The sequence below is a fragment of the Periplaneta americana genome, chromosome 6 (genome assembly GCF_040183065.1).
Source record: "Periplaneta americana isolate PAMFEO1 chromosome 6, P.americana_PAMFEO1_priV1, whole genome shotgun sequence".
Lineage (NCBI taxonomy): Eukaryota > Metazoa > Arthropoda > Insecta > Blattodea > Blattidae > Periplaneta > Periplaneta americana.
The window spans coordinates 42,316,614-42,336,314 of NC_091122.1; the positions used below are offsets into that span (position 1 = coordinate 42,316,614).

Consider the following 19,701-nt stretch of genomic DNA (forward strand, 5'->3'; position numbering starts at 1 on the left):
TATTATTATTATTATTATTATTATTATTATCTCTATACATTGATCCTTTTTCAGCAGATGTACGAATAATACGGTTAGATCTTCAATTTAAACTCACAGATTTACAATGTGATGTTAAATGAAAGCTAGATGTAAGGACTTGACAAATGTTGAACTTTTCAAATCTTTGCCAAAAATAAATATCCGAAGCTTCGCTCTTTCGCTTTCTCTTTCGAAGCCATGTTCGCTACAACTTACGTTTTTTGAAAAAATATTTTCAACAATGAAAATAGTAAAAACCAAATTTAGATCGCGACTGACAAACAAATACCTCAGTGATCAACTACGACTGACAGTAAGTGACATAATTCCTGATTTTGAAACTCTGTCGCAGAGTCATTCTGAAGACAGTTAATTTTAGGTTGTGATAATGTATCCTATGTTTCATTCTTCATTTCTTTCTTCGTTACTAAACATTAGTTTGTATAAAATTGTATTTAAGTGCTTGACGTAAGGAAAATGAAAATCCGTTAATAAGTCAGACAGTCGCTTCACTTCCCCTTCGGGTGTCCGCCTCCCTCCGTAGGTGCTATGCATGTTGCAGGTTACACAGTGGCTCGGCGCACGATGACGTGTTCGCCACGGCTGTTCTAAGATCTACATTTGCCTAGACCCGAGCCAAGCCCGCGCAGAGGGGAAGGCACTTCCTCCCTTCCGCCGGCCGCTCAGAGGAGATGATGTCACCGTAGTCTGCTGCGTATACCAATGTTTGGCTAGACGTGAGCCAAGCCCGCGCAGAGGGGAAGGCACTTCCTCCCTTCCGCCTACCGCTCAGAGGAGATGATGTCATCGTAGTCTACTGCGTATACCAATGTTTGGCTAGACCTGAGCCAAGCCCGCGCAGAGGGGAAGACACTTCCTCCCTTCCGCCGGCCGCTCAGAGGAGATGATGTCATCGTAGTCTACTGCGTATACCAATGTTTGGCTAGACCTGAGCCAAGCCCGCGCAGAGGGGAAGACACTTCCTACCTTCCGCCGGCCGCTCAGAGGAGATGATGTCATCGTAGTCTACTGCGTACACCAATGTTTGGCTAGAACTGAGCCAAGCCCGCGCAGAGGGGAAGACACTTCCTCCCTTCCGCCTGCCGCTCAGAGGAGATGATGTCATCGTAGTCTACTGCGTATACCAATGTTTGGCTAGGCCTGAGCTGAACACGCGCTGAGGGGAAGGCACTTTCTCCCTTCCGCCTGCCGCTCAGAGGAGATGATGTCATCGTAGTCTACTGCGTATACCAATGTTTGGCTAGACCTGAGCCGAACACGCGCAGAGGGGAAGGCAGTTCCTCCCTTCCGCCGGCCGCTCAGAGGAGATGATGTTATCGTAGTCTACTGCGTATACCAATGTTTGGCTAGATCTGAGGCGAACACGCGCTGAGGGGAAGGCACTTTCTCCCTTCCGCCTGCCGCTCAGAGGAGATGATGTCATCGTAGTCTACTGCGTATACCAATGTTTGGCTAGACCTGAGCTGAACACGCGCAGAGGGGAAGACACTTTCTCCCTTCCGCCTGCCGCTCAGAGGAGATGATGTCATCGTAGTCTACTGCGTATACCAATGTTTGGCTAGGCCTGAGCCGAACACGCTCAGAGGGGAAGACACTTTCTCCCTTCCGCCGGCCCCTCAGAGGAGATGATGTCATCGTAGTCTGCTGCGAATACCAATGTTTGGCTAGGCCTGAGCCGAACCCGCTCAGCGGGGAAGGCACTTTCTCCCTTCCGCCGGCCGTTCAGAGGAGATGATGTCATCGTAGTCTACTGCGTATACCAATGTTTGGCTAGACCTGAGCCAAGCCCGCGCAGAGGGGAAGACACTTCCTCCCTTCCGCCGGCCGCTCAGAGGAGATGATGTCATCGTAGTCTACTGCGTATACCAATGTTTGGCTAGACCTGAGCCAAGCCCGCGCAGAGGGGAAGACACTTCCTCCATTCCGCCGGCCGCTCAGAGGAGATGATGTCATCGTAGTCTACTGCGTATACCAATGTTTGGCTAGACCTGAGCTGAACACGCGCAGAGGGGAAGACACTTTCTCCCTTCCGCCTGCCGCTCAGAGGAGATGATGTCATCGTAGTCTACTGCGTATACCAATGTTTGGCTAGACCTGAGCCGAACACGCGCAGAGGGGAAGGCACTTTCTCCCTTCCGCCTGCCGCTCAGAGGAGATGATGTCATCGTAGTCTACTGCGTATACCAATGTTTGGCTAGACCTGAGCTGAACACGCGCAGAGGGGAAGACACTTTCTCCCTTCCGCCTGCCGCTCAGAGGAGATGATGTCATCGTAGTCTACTGCGTATACCAATGTTTGGCTAGGCCTGAGCCGAACACGCTCAGAGGGGAAGACACTTTCTCCCTTCCGCCGGCCCCTCAGAGGAGATGATGTCATCGTAGTCTGCTGCGAATACCAATGTTTGGCTAGGCCTGAGCCGAACCCGCTCAGCGGGGAAGGCACTTTCTCCCTTCCGCCGGCCGTTCAGAGGAGATGATGTCATCGTAGTCTACTGCTTATACCAATGTTTGGCTAGGCCTGAGCGAACACGCGCAGAGGGGAAGACACTTTCTCCCTTCCGCCGGCCGTTCAGAGGAGATGATGTCATCGTAGTCTACTGCGTATACCAATGTTTGGCTAGGCCTGAGCGAACACGCGCAGAGGGGAAGGCACTTTCTCCCTTCCGCCGGCCGTTCAGAGGAGATGATGTCATCGTAGTCTACTGCGTATACCAATGTTTGGCTAGACCTGAGCCGAACACGCGCAGAGGGGAAGGCACTTTCTCCCTTCCGCCGGCCGCTCAGAGGAGATGATGTCATCGTAGTCTGCTGCGAATACCAATGTTTGGCTAGGCCTGAGCCGAACCCGCTCAGCGGGGAAGGCACTTTCTCCCTTCCGCCGGCCGTTCAGAGGAGATGATGTCATCGTAGTCTACTGCGTATACCAATGTTTGGCTAGGCCTGAGCGAACACGCGCAGAGGGGAAGACACTTTCTCCCTTCCGCCGGCCGTTCAGAGGAGATGATGTCATCGTAGTCTACTGCGTATACCAATGTTTGGCTAGGCCTGAGCGAACACGCGCAGAGGGGAAGGCACTTTCTCCCTTCCGCCGGCCCCTCAGAGGAGATGATGTCATCGTAGTCTGCTGCGTATACCAATGTTTGGCTAGACCTGAGCGAACACGCGCAGAGGGGAAGGCACTTTCTCCCTTCCGCCGGCCCCTCAGAGGAGATGATGTCATCGTAGTCTACTGCGTATACCAATGTTTGGCTAGGCCTGAGCCGAACCCGCTCAGAGGGGAAGGCACTTTCTCCCTTCCGCCGGCCGTTCAGAGGAGATGATGTCATCGTAGTCTACTGCGTATACCAATGTTTGGCTAGGCCTGAGCGAACACGCGCAGAGGGGAAGGCACTTTCTCCCTTCTGCCGGCCCCTCAGAGGAGATGATGTCATCGTAGTCTGCTGCGAATACCAATGTTTGGCTAGGCCTGAGCCGAACCCGCTGAGAGGGGAAGGCACTTTCTCCCTTCCGCCGGCCGTTCAGAGGAGATGATGTCATCGTAGTCTACTGCGTATGCCAATGTTTGGCTAGGCCTGAGCGAACACGCGCAGAGGGGAAGGCACTTTCTCCCTTCCGCCGGCCCCTCAGAGGAGATGATGTCATCGTAGTCTGCTGCGTATACCAATGTTTGGCTAGGCCTGAGCCGAACCCGCTCAGAGGGGAAGGCACTTTCTCCCTTCCGCCGGCCGTTCAGAGGAGATGATGTCATCGTAGTCTACTGCGTATACCAATGTTTGGCTAGGCCTGAGCGAACACGCGCAGAGGGGAAGGCACTTTCTCCCTTCCGCCGGCCCCTCAGAGGAGATGATGTCATCGTAGTCTGCTGCGTATACCAATGTTTGGCTAGGCCTGAGCCGAACCCGCTCAGAGGGGAAGGCACTTTCTCCCTTCCGCCGGCCGTTCAGAGGAGATGATGTCATCGTAGTCTACTGCGTATACCAATGTTTGGCTAGGCCTGAGCGAACACGCGCAGAGGGGAAGGCACTTTCTCCCTTCCGCCGGCCGTTCAGAGGAGATGATGTCATCGTAGTCTACTGCGTATACCAATGTTTGGCTAGGCCTGAGCCGAACACGGGCAGAGGGGAAGGCACTTTCTCCCTTCCGCCGGCCGTTCAGAGGAGATGATGTCATCGTAGTCTACTGCGTATACCAATGTTTGGCTAGGCCTGAGCGAACACGCGCAGAGGGGAAGGCACTTTCTCCCTTCCGCCGGCCGTTCAGAGGAGATGATGTCATCGTAGTCTACTGCGTATACCAATGTTTGGCTAGGCCTGAGCCGAACACGGGCAGAGGGGAAGGCACTTTCTCCCTTCCGCCGGCCGTTCAGAGGAGATGATGTCATCGTAGTCTACTGCGTATACCAATGTTTGGCTAGGCCTGAGCCGAACACGGGCAGAGGGGAAGGCACTTTCTCCCTTCCGCCGGCCGCTCAGAGGAGATGATGTCATCGTAGTCTACTGCGTATACCAATGTTTGCCTAGACCTGAGCCGAACACGCGCAGAGAGGAAGACACTTTCTCCCTTCCGCCGGCCGTTCAGAGGAGTTGATGTCATCGTAGTCTACTGCGTATACCAATGTTTGGCTAGGCCTGAGCGAACACGCGCAGAGGGGAAGGCACTTCCTGTCTTTATCCCGTCTCTACAGGGCAGATGTCTTTATCTATTGTGCCTGCAAGTGTTTGGCTCAGGCTTACCTTCCCAATTGTACCTCGTTAGTTATGATATTATTTATTGTATAGGCGTATAGCAGTTCACCAGTTTCGAAAGCTGTATTGCCTAATATCAGTGAGTAGTTGTAGTTGAGTACTTCTGGATGTGACTGTATTTAAACAATGGTGAAAGTTAGGAGAAAGCTTAGGTTGACCATCACTTCTGCGCAGCTTTTATAAGTGTAATAAGTCTTTGTTGTACCGCTATGCTACAATTTTTCTATCGGCAGGAACAGCAACACAAATGGATAATCGTACGCGTTCTTTGTTGACGCTACACACAGTAATGCCGTAACCTTGGCTGTAACAAGCTTGCCGTTACGACGTAAATGTTAATTTTTGGTCCTACAGAGTATATCTGTTATGGTAACAATGATTATTAGAGGAGAAAAATTCGCTCCGGTGCCGGGGATCTGACCCGGCTCCTTGATTCTACATAGCTAAGCTCTAACCACTGAGCTACGCCGAAGTTCAATCCTCAGCATAGCTCCTCTAGTGTTTTTTCCTTTGTGGCCTGACTCCAAGTTCGACATATATGTTGACATATTATTAAGTCAACTGTCATTAATCTTTATGTAGATTCTTCGCCCAACAGTGCATATTACTGTGGAATCCCGGCTACCAAGTCACTCAATTGAGTGCGCTCCTTGTATAATGACAGTTGACTTAATATATGTCAACATATACTGTATCGAACTTAGGAAAACACTAGAGGAGAGGGATTGAACTTTGGCGTAGCTCAGTGATTAGAGCACTTGGTACATAGAACCAAGGACCCGGGTTCAATCCTCGGCGCCGGAGCGAATTTTTCTCCTCTGATAATGATTGTTGCCTTTACGAGTTTTCCATCTGACGACATCGATGCGACATTACGATATAATGAGAATTAGTTCCGTTTTGTGTGACTTAATTAGAGCATAATAAATGGGGAATTGTTGTTTCCTTTCCTGTTTCATTCATTTCTTCGTTTTTTTTTATCTTACTGTCATTGCATATTTCTTGTTACAGTACTTAATGAACTCCACTATGTTTGTTAAAGACAGTAAATATTTGTTTTACTGACCTTCTTTTTATCTACCGTTTTGCACAAGCAAGTTCAATCATACAGAGAGACTTCAGGTTAGTTAGCAAACTATTGTGGTTGTCTCTCATGCGAATCGAACTTTTTATCTGTTATTTTACAAACACGTACTAATGTAATTTGTCGCATTTACTTGTAGCTGAAGATCTGCAAAAACCTTCATTGAATTCATTCTCTTTAGCAATGACCGCATTTTATTGAGGAGGTGTTCATGAAAAGTCTGTGATTCGTAATACACTGCTGGTTTTGTATGTTCTAGGTCATAGTCGTCTGTTGGAAATCGATTATTTGAGGACTACCTTGGTCTCTTTATATATGTTGTATCATTCTTCATTACCACCATCTGGGAAGGTGACAGGGTATCTCAATTTGTACAGCTACTGGGTACGAGTGAAAGGTCCACGGTTCAATCCTGCTTGGTAGTAGAATTTTTATCGTTGATAAATTTTCAGAACTGCCCCATGTCCATTCAGCCTTTTGTCCCGTGAGTGCCGTACGTAGTCTTTTCCGGGGGCAAAAAGCGATCGGAGCGTGGTGCTATCACCTCATTCTACTGGGTGTTCATTTCAAAGTGTGTCATGACGTCACTGTCGGACAGCGATTTGAAGCGAGTTTCAGCTTTTGTGTCAGAGAAGTTGCCTATTAATCAAGGCGTTCAATCTGAACTTGAGAACGTGTATGGTATAACTTGAACGTCGTAGCAACAGATGGCGGTCTGTAAGGTCTGTGTGCTACCATAACCTCTTTCGAACTGTGTTTTGCGCGGGCAAATCGTACGCAGGGTATTTGTTATCGGTTGCGTACGGCAACATTCCACAACGCATATCAAATGCTCCGTGTTCATGTTGACCGTCGAAGTTAATGTCAACAAATACGTAAGTAATCGTCTTAACCCTCTTCACATATTCCGACAGTAAGAAAAAATTCACCTCAGTACATGTTTCGAAACAGTTCACATTCCTGCCACTACCGGCGTTACCGTACTTATCGGTAAGTACTCTTCTGAATGAACGCCGTACTTGCTAGGCAACTTCTCTGGCACATAAGTAATACACCTCTGCGGAAGTGTAGGAAGATTGAATTCTCTAGGCTCATCGACTAGCCACATGACGGCATACAGCGAGCCATGACACACTTTGAACTGAACACCCAGTAGCGTCGAGCTACGAAAGCGTGGAAATCTACTTCCATGTACATTTGTGGCTCAGCGTTAGCACGCTAGACATCCATACAGTGTATTGAACTACGTAGCCTACTCGAACATCTGTACACATATTCTGTGAGTCACTGATAGTCACTGCGGTAGTTGCATAAAGCGGTATTGCACTTTGATTGTATAACTGAAATATGCGCTCTTATGCAAGTGCATTGCAGCTTCCGGAGATAATTTTTAAGCGCAAATGTAATGTGTTACGCAATGTTTTCTGAACGTTTCCTGTGCGAACACGAAGAGATTTTTAGCGACAAGATGTGACTGATTGTAATGTTACATAGTGAAAAATTCTTTGCTTGTTGCTCTCTGTCATATGTATGGAAACATCCGAACGTGTCGGAAACCATACATATTAGCTGAGTTCATTATGAAGAGCTACTGTCGTAAATATTTCTACGCCTACTGCAGTCTGGCTCTTGGTAACTGACTCAGCGAGTAGATTTCACTTTCTTTGCCTTCCCTCATTATGGAACTAACATGTAACTTCTATAACGTTGGATGATACCATGCAAAAGTTATAAAAAAATGTCGACACATTGAGCACCTTGCAAGGAATAATATTTTGTATTTAACATCTCATGGTTTGCAAATTATTTGCGTGGCAAAGATGAGTGTCAGGTTCTTCCAGAAATGCTATAACTTAGAATTTAAATTGTAACAAAACTAACATAATTCAATTTAAATTCTGTCCAAATTCAACCTCGCAAATTTCAAGCGCAATAATTAACAATAGGTCCCTATTAGAAACAACAACCAAATTTCTTGGCTTAAAAATTGATAATGTATTAAATTAAATTCAGCATGTTTTGCTATTAGATCTATGCAAAAGATAGTAAATATCTTAATTGTTAATACCTTAAAAACAATATGCTTTGCATACTTCGACTCGGTAATGAGTTTTGGGACAATATTCTGGGGAAATTCCACAGATAGTAGTCCACACCTGTGGAGTAACGGTCAGCGCGTCTGGCCGCGAAACCAGGTGACCCGGGTTCGAATGCCGGTCGGGGCAAGTTACCTGGTTGAGGTTTTTTCCGGGGTTTTCCCTCAACCCAATACGAGCAAATGCTGGGTAACTTTCGGTGCTGGACCCCGGACTCATTTCACCGGCATTATCACCTTCATTTCATTCAGACGCTAAATAATCTAGATGTTGATACAGCGTCGTAAAATAACCCAATTAAATTAAATTAAAAAAATCCACAGATAGTAACAGTATATTCCTTCTATTCTACAAAAAGGGTAATTAGAATAATAGTGGGTGCCAAATGTAGGGAATCGTGTAGGACTATTTTTAAAAAACTACAAATAATGCCCATGACTTGTCAATATACTTTTTCATTAATAATTAATCTTCCTCGTATGTAATCGTGAAACTTTGTAACTAATTCAACACTTCATAGCATAAATACACGTCAAAAATGACTTTCATACTCCATCGGCAAGTCTATTGTGCTATCAAAAAGGAGTGCGTTATATGACAGTAAAACTTTTTTAACAGCCTCCCTATGGATATAAAAAATGAAACTCAAAACATAAGATTATTTAGGGCCAAATTAAAGAAGTACCTAATTTCTCACGCCTTCTATTCTGTAGGTGAATTCATGACATTCAACAACGTTTGATGAAATTGATACTAAAGCTTTGTGTTGTACTAGTAGACTATATTGTAACCCTCTTCTGTATATATTATATTTCAACTAGACTGTGACTATAAATTAATATTTTATAATACTGTAGTATTAAGTTTTTTTTTTTTTTTTACTTGTTCCATATTCTAGCTGTGAAGCAATGTATGAATACCATTGAATGTTAATAAATAAAATACAACTGGGGGACGGGTTTCTAGGTGCTAAAAAAGAAAGATTTAAGAATTTGTGAAATCCAATTTAGGACTTCTAGGAGTTTATATAAAATTAACAATTAATAATTTTAGTAAATATTCCAATTTATAAAACAGTTATATTACCGGTTGTTCTTTATTGTTGTGAAACTTGGACTCTCACTTTGAGAGAGGAACATAGGTTAAGGGTGTTTGAGAATAATGTGCTTAGGAAAATATTTGGGGCTAAGAGGGATGAAGTTACAGGAGAATGGAGAAAGTTACACAACACAGAACTGCACGCATTGTATTCCTCACCTGACATAATTAGGAACATTAAATCCAGACGTTTGAGATGGGCAGGGCATGTAGCACGTATGGGCGAATCGTGAAATGCATATAGAGTGTTAGTTGGGAGGCCGGAGGGAAGATGACCTTTAGGGAGGCCGAGACGTAGGTGGGAGGATAATATTAAAATGGATTTGAGGGAGGTGGGATATGATGATAGAGAATGGATTAATCTTGCTCAGGATAGGGACCAATGGCAGGCTTATGTGAGGGCGGCAATGAACCTCCGGGTTCCTTAAAAGCCAGTAAGTAAGTAAGTAAATATTCCATTTTAGGTGGAGTTTATGTACAAAGAACTGGTGCTGGCAATGAGTGCTACTGAACTGTAGACGCAAATGCTACCAATGAAAGAATTTTATTGCTGATTGATCAGTTTTATTTCGAATTACTGGGGTGCATTGACGCGAAAACTAATTTGTAAGCTCTCGCCTAACCTGAACAATCTACCACCCCTTTTACGCTAGGATGGACTTTTCCAAAGGAATTTCGGTTCCAGGAAGTAATTAGGTAAAATCTTCTTCCCTTCCCTTCTAAAACCAATATGGAACGAATTTGCCAGACTAGTGTGTAAGAGATTTTTCTTATACTGTATTTTAAATACGCCTACCATTTTTCGTAATTTTTGGGGAAATTTTTGCATTTTTAGTACCGGTATTTTTATTGTAGCTGCACCCAGAGTGTGCGTCTTCTGTATAGTTTTGTGACGTTATATAGCCAAAACGAGCAAATCTAATTGTATGTTGAAGATTTTTCCTATAAAATATGCCGTAATCAGGGGCTGAACAAACGAGAGGGTGGCGTTTAAGAAGGCGTGCAAATCAACCTCAGAAAATTAAGCCGAAAACTAAAAAGAGTAGACTGGGGTGAGTGCGAGAATGCAGGGCAAAGAAAAGGCATTTTACAATCTCTCTTCTGCAGTTCAGTTACAAAGTGTCAACGATTTAGTGAATGTTCCTACACCGTCAACATTCAACAAATGATCAGCTAGTGCAATGCCTGATCCAATTGGTGTCAGTGATTTGGAATTAAATTGTAGTTCACCATATAAAGACTTTAAATCAAATAAAAATGTTCATAAAATATTTGAAAGGCTATTTATATACAGGATGATCCGTTTGGCTATGGATAAAATAAAAACACCGTACAACATTTACTACTGAACTTTATTTGTTGAAACTTTGTGCATACAACCTGAAAGATGGGAGATTTCTCAGAACTCAATATGTCCTCCATTGCGCACAACTCATAACGGCAATGTAATTCAGCCCATGTCCGTTGTAATATAATAGGGGTGGTTTGTTGTTAAGCTTGAGTAATTTTTACTCTGAGATCATCAATGTTCCTGGGTTTCTGTGAATAGACAATGTCTTTAACAAAACTCCACACGAAGAAATCAGAAGGGGTTAGATCTGGGAAGTTTGGGGGCCAAACCAAGAGATAGCTGCTTCTCGTACTGGGTTTCGCCTGCTAGCTCCTGCATGTTTTTTTAATACTCTCAAATTTAGCATACCAAAGAACACATTGTGCCCGCTGTTGATTTGTAGTAGCTACGATTTTCATTTGTCCTTTCAGATTATGCGTTGTTGATTTTTATATATGGAAACTCCCATCTTTTAATCATAATATAACCAGCAAGAAATTTTTCCTACTGTCATAATGGTTTTATAATAATAAATTAATATTATCCATACCCAAACGGATCAGACTGTAGAATCAATTTGGTTTTGTGTGATTTATTGTCCATCTTATATTAGCTGTCATAAATCACTTATTTAGTTTGTAAGAGTAGACTGTTGAGTATAAAAGTGTTTAATTTAACCTTAAATTACAGCCTGTCGCATAAATATTTAAATAGATTATTACGTACATATTTACACTGTAATAAGGAGTTTTGCCTTCTGCCGCTCGTAGAGGCTATAAACTCTGCGCGCTGAGCGCTCTTTCCAACTGAGCTATGCCGGGACACGATCCACGGCGCCGGCCGAACCACTCTCGTAATGCTTTTACGGCCTTACTACCTGCATTTGAGACGATTCAAGTCATATATGGAGGAGCGCGTATTTAAATGCCTTTGTGGCCATATTCAACATCAGTTCGTGACAACTGCTAACAGTATACATCACATATTCATTTTGTATGAGGTCTCGCCCACCTCACTGAATACTACACGGCTATTATGAAATAGCCAATATGTATTATTACTATTTAATACGAGAAAAATTTTTCTCGTATTAAATAGTAATAATACATATTGCCTATTTCATAATAGCCGTGTAGTATTCAGTGAGGTGGGCGAGACCTCATACAAAATGAATATGTGTTTTATTTGCAAATAACTGACAGTAATGAACACTTTCTAATTTGTTTCTTGGCTGTATATTAATTTTTAAATAATTTTTTTATGTGGCAACTGCATACTTTTTTAGATATATTTTCTGTAATGTTTCACGTTAAAACAGTGCATTTTCGTAGTCTTGTCGTCCAAGTTCTATTCCTTAAATAAGATCGTATTGCTGTTCCTGTTCCTGGATCTCTTTGAAGTAGCCTGCCATTCGTGGTTGTGCCCTTCAATTAGTAATGCTTAAATGGTTATTACCTCTGCTTTCAGGCGTTTCCTGTTTACAATAAAAACATTTTGTGGTTATTTAACTTGTCACAGCCGTACAGGGTTTTGTATACTGGAACTTTCACAAAAATATGCAAGTCAATATATCAAAATGTTAATGTCAAAACTACCGCGACTAAATTGAAACCTATTCTATAAACGCGAGTACAAAATGTCAGAAAATGTGTCTGTTTTTTCTGTCGTTGTTTTGACAACGGAAACTGTAAAATATTTATGGGCCGTAATAACACAATATGTTGTAATTGTAAAACTTTCTGGCGTCATGCTATAGTTTGACATTTGATGGCCTCATTTGTCATTGCATACAGGGTTTTAAACGGAATAGGAGTTATGGACGGTGGATTGAAATGATAGATCGACAATTTTTCAGTGTAGGCCCCTACCATTTTTTTTACCAAAGATGTAGTATAGGGTTTTTCAAAAGTAAGAAGTAACTTTAATTTTTCATATTTTCTACTTATTTATGGCTGTTAAAGAACCCTGAGGTTCATTGCCGCCCTCACATAAGCTCACCATCGGTCCCTATCCTGAGCAAGATTAATCCAGTCCCTATCATCATATCCCACCTCTCTCAAATCCATTTTTATGTCATCCTCCCATCTACGTCTCTGTCTCCCCAAAGGTTTTTTCCCCTCCGACCTCCCAACTAATCATATTTTCTACACAGTGTTAAAAATTGTGGCACCGGCTTATTACGCAATAAATAGAAGTTTTTTGCATCACCATGACAACGAGCTTGTTTCTGATTGTATTATCAGTAGGCACTTTTCTGTTATTTGGCCAGCAAGATCGCCAGATATTATCCCAGCAAATGATTGACTGTGAGGCTTTCTGAAGGAAAGAGTGTTCTTGAGTAAACCTACGGACAATATTGATGAGTTGAATGACTCAGTCGCACATACTATGGCAGATATTTCAGTACACGAACTCGGAGAAGAGAGATTTCTGCTTGTACAAGAACAAAATGGTGGTGGACACATCCACCTACGATGAAGCTATGGCAATTCAAAATATTTCATTTCTTATGTAATATGCCAGTGCAAGAATGTTTAAGATTGTGTAGAAAATGAAGAAAATATAAGGAATTACCTCTTATTTTTGGAAAACCCTATACATATTGTTGGGCTCAGGAAAGGCGGCTGTTGGTTGTGGAATAGAGAGCTGTGGCATCTCCATAATTAAATAACTAAAAATGCGTTTTAAGTGAAATATTGTCACTGTGCATTGTTTTTCAGTCTGAAATTCTGATATTTCATAACTGACATAAATTCAAACGTCGCTACAGAGAAGCAGAACCAGAATTGGTACTTTAAAAATAAAATAGCAGTACCCTTCGTGGCTGGAATATGCAATACTGGTGGTTGAAAAGAAGATTTGTAAATAGCCTTACGAGTGAGAGTATTAAAGTATTGTTTTTAAAGTCCATCATAATTGGTAGTAGGTACTTCTCGAAGCGATGGCTGCGTGGTTTAGGTCATAAATATCACACAGAATGTCTCGTTCGAGTTTTGGTTTTATTGAGAAAATCATTATTGACACTTCTGGCGGACAAGATCGCAGTTCAGATTTTTGTCGATGTTCTCCCGTTTCCCCGTAGTATACATCTATACAGAGTGTTTCATAGTTCCTGTTACAAACTTCTAGTGGTTATAGAGGAGACTAAGTAGATAAAGTTTTGATTAGGAACCCATGTCCGGAAATGTATCGTTTCGATGCATTATAAGTTTGAAGATCGAATCGATTTCACATCTCCCACTTCACTAGAGACAATGAAGATCTTCTTCCGACTCTAAAGGAGTCTCATAAACAAGGTTCTTCATGTGGCCTCAAAAGAAAAGGCGAGAGGAGTTAAATCTGTCGACCGTGGTGGCCAAGGAGTTGGACCACCTCAACCTATCCACCTTTCCCCGAATGTTTGGTGGAGATGTTCTCGGATGGCAAGTGAAAAATGCGCGTGTGCGCCATCATGTTGGAACCACATTTGCTGACGTAGTGCCACATAACTCTACCGGTACCTCTTGCAGGAAGGTCAAGTGCTTGAGACCCGTTAGGCGGTACGTTGAACCACTCCTGTAGTGCACACTGGCAAGAGCTCATTGTCTCTAGTGAAATCGATTCGATCTTCAAACTTATTTTGCATCGAAAGGATACATTTCCGGACATGGGTTCCTAATCAAAACTTTATCTACTTAGTCCTCTCTACAACCCCTAGATGTTTGTAATAGGAATTATAAAGCACCCTGTATAATTCTGTCATATTCACATTCCGTCATCTTCCATACCATTTTCTGATCGCCTGCTGGCTGCATGCGAAGAGGATTGTTTCAGATATAAGTGGGGTTGCCTGCACGCAATCTGACTACTTAGCAAACCTTAGTGTAGTCAGCTTGTGTGGGTTAGGAATACGCCAGTTTAGGGTGCACAGTGTGCCAATAGAGTGTAAGTGTATATCCCCTGGGAAGAAGAAAATATCTTATGAAAACATTTTTATTAATTCAACGATTCTTCGTTATTTTACAGGTAACAACGTCACTGTGGCACTTCACAAGACATAGTCAACGCAAGAGTGACTTACGTACAGCGCTTCGATATATTTTCATTTCTATATTTACCAATAACGACAGTAGAGTTGGTGACATAACATTTACTAGTCGCAGGCGAGAGTATCGCTGGTGAGTAAATTATTTTCATTAATAGTTTCAGAGTAAGACAAGCAAGCATATTATTACTCTAACAGTTATTGGATGAGTTCAGCACCACTGTTACATGAATAGATACTTTTCAGGGTCGCATATTGAAGAGTGTGATCTCAAAGCTCGCTCAGGCCATTTGGCCATTTTTATGATTTATTTAAATTAATACAAACTCTTTGGATAAAATCTAAACGAATTAGAAATAAATGTTGAAAATAAAAGTCAGAATTACCGTATTGGCCCGAGTGTAAGCCGCACCCTTAATTTTAGGGGGAAAGGAGAAAAAAAAAAAGAAAAATTGAGAGCAGAATGAGAAAAAAAGGAAAATTGAGTGCAGTGAAATTTACCTGTCACATTATCCAGTTACAAAACTGTTTACACTATTTAAACACTTTTTCTTCAATTACGGTATTACGTGGGTAAATCACCAAAAATACCGGTACAACTAATCACCGTCTTCTCCAATGTCACTGCTGACTTCACTACTACCGGTACCGGTATTTGTTTCATCACTGTCACTTTGTTCATCACTCTCCGCCCAAAGTACGTCGTCCTCACTGCCATCCAGAGCATTAGACACGCAGCATTTCTTGAAGCCTTTGATGATTGAATCTGGTGATATCGTGTGCCATGAAGAGAGAATCCACTCACACATAAGGCTGACAGATGGCTTCTTGATCTTCCCAGATGGAGTGAATGCATGACCCCCTTCTAGAAGCCAATCCGAATACTGTTTTCGGAGATGGTCTTTAAAAGGCTTGTTCACGACGACATCAAGCACCTGCAATTTTGATGTCATACCTCCAGGTATGACGACTAGGTCTGTCTTCAATGCAGTAATTTTCTTCTTTACTTCGGGTGTGAGGTGACCTTTAAAGGCATCCAATACTAACATAGCCCTCTTACAGAGCAGCGCACCTGGTCTGCAATTCCAAACCGTAGCTAGCCAGTCCACCATTAGTTCGGTTGTCATCCATCCTTTCTCTTGGCAACGAATCACTAATCCCTTAGGTAAATTCTCCTTGGGCATAGTTTTACGCTTCAGAATAACGTACGGAGGCAGTTTTCCTCCATCTGCCGTAACAGCCAGCATCACAGTGATTCTTTGTTTTTCATTTCCAGTTGTTCTCAATGATACGCTTTTCGCCCCTTTATTGTTAACTGTCATATTGCTCGGCATGTCCCAAAATACGGGCGTCTCGTCGGCATTGCCGATCTGGTGTAATGGGTAAGAGTGGCGCTGACGCAATTCAATGACGTGCCTCTGGAAGTTGATGAGTTTCTCAGTAAAATCCTCTGGCAGTCTCTGTGCTAATGAAGTGCTTCGTCGGAGAACAAGGCCACTTCTACGCATAAACCTGCGGCACCAACCTATACTCCCATGGAATTCTGTCTGTGGAATGTTTAGGGTCTTCGCTATTTCCAACGATTTTACCTGGATTACTTGTCGAGAGATAGGCATCCCTTCTTTCCTTTTGTCTTGTACAAAGGAAAGGACCCTACGTTCTAGTTCAGGGTATTTCGCAGCCTTGGGTCCTCTGAAAGATTTTCTGGTTGTATTGGCATTTTTCAGTTTATCCTCCGAGGCGATCCAGCGTCGCACATTAGACTCATCCACACTAAACTTTTTGCCGGCTTCTCTATTAGACGTACTCCTAGCATGACGAATAACTGCAAGTTTGAAACTAGCGTCATAACTGCGCCGAATTCCCAAGCTTGTTGAAGCTTTTCTTTCTACGTTTCCACTCATGGCTGAACCCGTAGCTACGTACAAACTGTTTTAATCTGTCCTATCATACAAAAGAGTACGATCACTGTAATATGAAGACTGGTACATTGTTGCGTCATATACCATACGACTGCTGACAATTTCAAACACGAGCGCGTGGCATTGTTGCTCCATTTCAAAATGATAAAATTACCGGTAGCAACATGCGCCACATTTCAAGTTTAAATTTATCGGCCGCGCAAATAAGCCGCACCCCAACTTTTCGAGTTTGAAATTAAAAAGTGCGGCTTATATTCGGACCAATACGGTAACATCCTAGATCAGATTAATAACTTTGTTTCGATTCATCATTGGACAAGCGCCACTATTGGACCGACATATACTATACCTAACTTCCCCAACATGTTTATTTTTCTGACGAGTATAGGACATGAATACTTCCGAAAATCGAAGCAACATATTTATTGATTTTATATGGGCTGAAGTGATATCATCGCTCCAAAGTTGTTGTTTAGTCAACTGTCCGAAGACAGGTCTGAACGTAACAAGTCACACCAACAACGTATCACTTATGAGGCAACTAAGTCAGGAGATAATATTTTGTGGAGAATATCTTTTTTTTTCTGGTTCAGAAACAAGTGTTCATTATGTGTCTTCGCTACAATGAGACCCGAGGATGCCATACTCATGGCGAAAACGTTCGTCGGTCATTATGTACCACTTTGTCATAATCTAATGATTTGAATAGTTGATTATTGATAAGTAATTCTGACGGTAATAAATCCATACACATTTAATTTTTTTTATTTTTTTAATAACACTTATGCCACATTTACAATCTGTCTACAATAGACAATAAGTAAATATTATAAAAGAATATGACATGAGTGGAGATGTTATCCCATGACAACACTCCAAAAGAAAAATAACAATGCTTCATATAGCTGTAGTAAAAATGAATGGAAGGTCAAGAGCATTGGTCCTTTTAAGTCTTCTTATTGATTGATTATTATCCGCAAATTTAATGCATAATGATTGGGATGTTGATTTAATCGATGCAGGTATTTTTTACTGAACTCAGAGATTTCTTCTTTCACAGTTGAAATGTTGAGGTCACGATAAATGACATCATTACGGACATACCATGGTGCAGTGACAATGGAACGTAAAGTTTTGGACTGATACCTCTGCAGTATTTCAATGTTTGAGTTGCTAGCAGTTCCCCACAGTTGGATGCCGTATGTCCAGATTGGTTTTAGTGCGACTTTATAAACAAGTTTATTTTCTAATGACAGTTTTGACTTAGGTCCCAATAACCAATAGATTTTTGATGTTTTAAAATTTAATTCTTTACGTTTAGTTTCAATGGGTGCTATCCATAGTCATTTCTCTAGCCCGCGCTACGAGCGTGCTAAACTAGCCCCGGCTATCGACTGATTATTTGTACAGGATTCATATCATATCATATCGCTAACACTGGTTTATGAATACGAAAAATGTTAGTTCGTTGATCATCCACCTGAAGCCCGCACTAAGAATGTCTATGAATATGGCCCTATATGTTTACGCCATGTTAATCGGCGATCTAAATGCATACCTAAATATTTAACATCGTCTGCTTTGGGAAATTCTTTGTTGTAAAGTGTTACAGGAAGACAGTTTTCAGTTCTGGTTCCAAAAGTAACAACATTTAAAATTGTATTCACTTTTTTAGTTTTTTAAATTTTAATCTTGCTCAGGATAGGGATCGATGGCGGGCTTATGTGAGGGCGGCATGAACCTCCGGGTTCCTTGAAAGCCATAAGTAAGTAAGTAAGTAAGTAGCCTAAGTAAGCCTTTAAACTCCTTAGTTTTGGTATTTAAGTGAATTTGACTTTAACGTTACATTCTAAGTGCTATGATTTCCATATTTCTTTGTTTATTTTTGCAATAATTTGTAATGGGATTATACACCTCATCCAAGATATATATACATATAATTCTTGTAAAGTAAAATTGGATGGTAAACTCAGTAAAATACTACCAACAAATAAGGGAATCCGTCAAGGAGACTCTCTCAGCCCGCTCCTTTTTAATATTTTAATGAATGATATAATTTTAGAATGGAAAGGACTTCGTGGTTTTAAAATAGGAAATAAGAACGTAAATTTATTATGTTATGCTGATGATACAGTGTTAGTACCTGATTCAGAGGATTCGCTTCAACGACTTCTCTATAAATTTGCTCAGACATGCGACAAAGGTAACTTGAAAATATCTACAAAGAAAGCTAAAGTATTAACTGTTTCTAAAGAACCAATCAGATGTAAATTGCAATTAAGTTATATAATAAGGTCGTAGAACAAGTGAATCACTTCCAATATCTTGGTGTTATGATAAAAAGCCATAAAGACCTAATAGCTGAAGTTAATCAACAGATAGGATGCCTGAACGATACCATCTGGAATAACAAATATCAACAATGAGAGACGAAAACCCGTATATACATACTAGGTTCAAAAAGTTCCCGGAATTTGTTAGCATCATAGAAACAACGTACCTTAAACACTATTCTACAGAATTCCTTTCAAAATAGTTGCCTTCCGCAACTACACACTTTTGCCAACGCGTGTAGAGTTCCTGGAAGCAGGCCTGGAAGCCATTTTGTGAAACCCGTCTTAGTGCTCTCGTCGCGTTTGCGATAACCTCTTCAGCATTGAATCTCCGTCCTTTCAGATGACTTTTCAGACGGGGAAACAGAAAGTAATCAGGTGGTGAGAGATCAGGAGAGTATGGTGGGTGATCCAAAGCAGTTATGTTGTGCCTGGCAAGAAAATTCTTTACAATAATTGCGCGATGAGCAGGTGCATTGTCACATGCATAAGGAACCAGTTTTTTTCTACCCACTTTTCTGGACGTTTCCTTCTCACTGCGTCCCAGAGGCGACGGAGGGTTTCTACGTACAATTCTTTCGTTACAGTACGACCTTCTGGAATGAACTCATGGTGCATGAGACCCTGAGAGTCGAAGAAAACTTCCAACATAACTTTGCTTTAAGTGTGCTTAAATGCGACAGGCTCATGTCAGTAGATTTACTGGCATGTGAAAGAACTCCTGCGGGACAAAATTCCGGCACATCCAGCGATGCTGATATAACCTCTGCAGTTGCGAGCGTCGTTAAATAAAACATAACATTTAAAATAACTTTGCCTTTGGAAGTGTCCCTAGGAAATTTTTGCTTCCGAGGAGATGTTTTCGATTTCCACTCAGATGACTGTCGTTTAGGGACTGGGTCGTACAAGTAGCACCAGTTTCATTTTGTTTAAGAAATCACCATCTTCATCAGCCATACTGATCATGTCCCCAGCAAAACACAGAACTTGATGTTTGTACTTTGCTCTGTGGACATAATTACAAAAT

The 19,701-nt window shown here is 42.1% G+C and overlaps 1 protein-coding gene across 2 annotated transcripts in view; it reads left to right on the forward strand.

Annotated features, from left to right (window-relative positions):
• The window catches only part of LOC138701288 (trichoplein keratin filament-binding protein-like), a 354,032-nt gene that overhangs the window by 258,368 nt on the left and 75,963 nt on the right, over positions 1-19,701 (forward strand). For both annotated transcript variants that reach the window (XM_069828022.1, XM_069828023.1), the window contains one exon: positions 14,401-14,552. The gene's annotated coding sequence lies outside the window, so the exon portion shown is untranslated. The remainder of the gene's footprint in view (positions 1-14,400; positions 14,553-19,701) is intronic.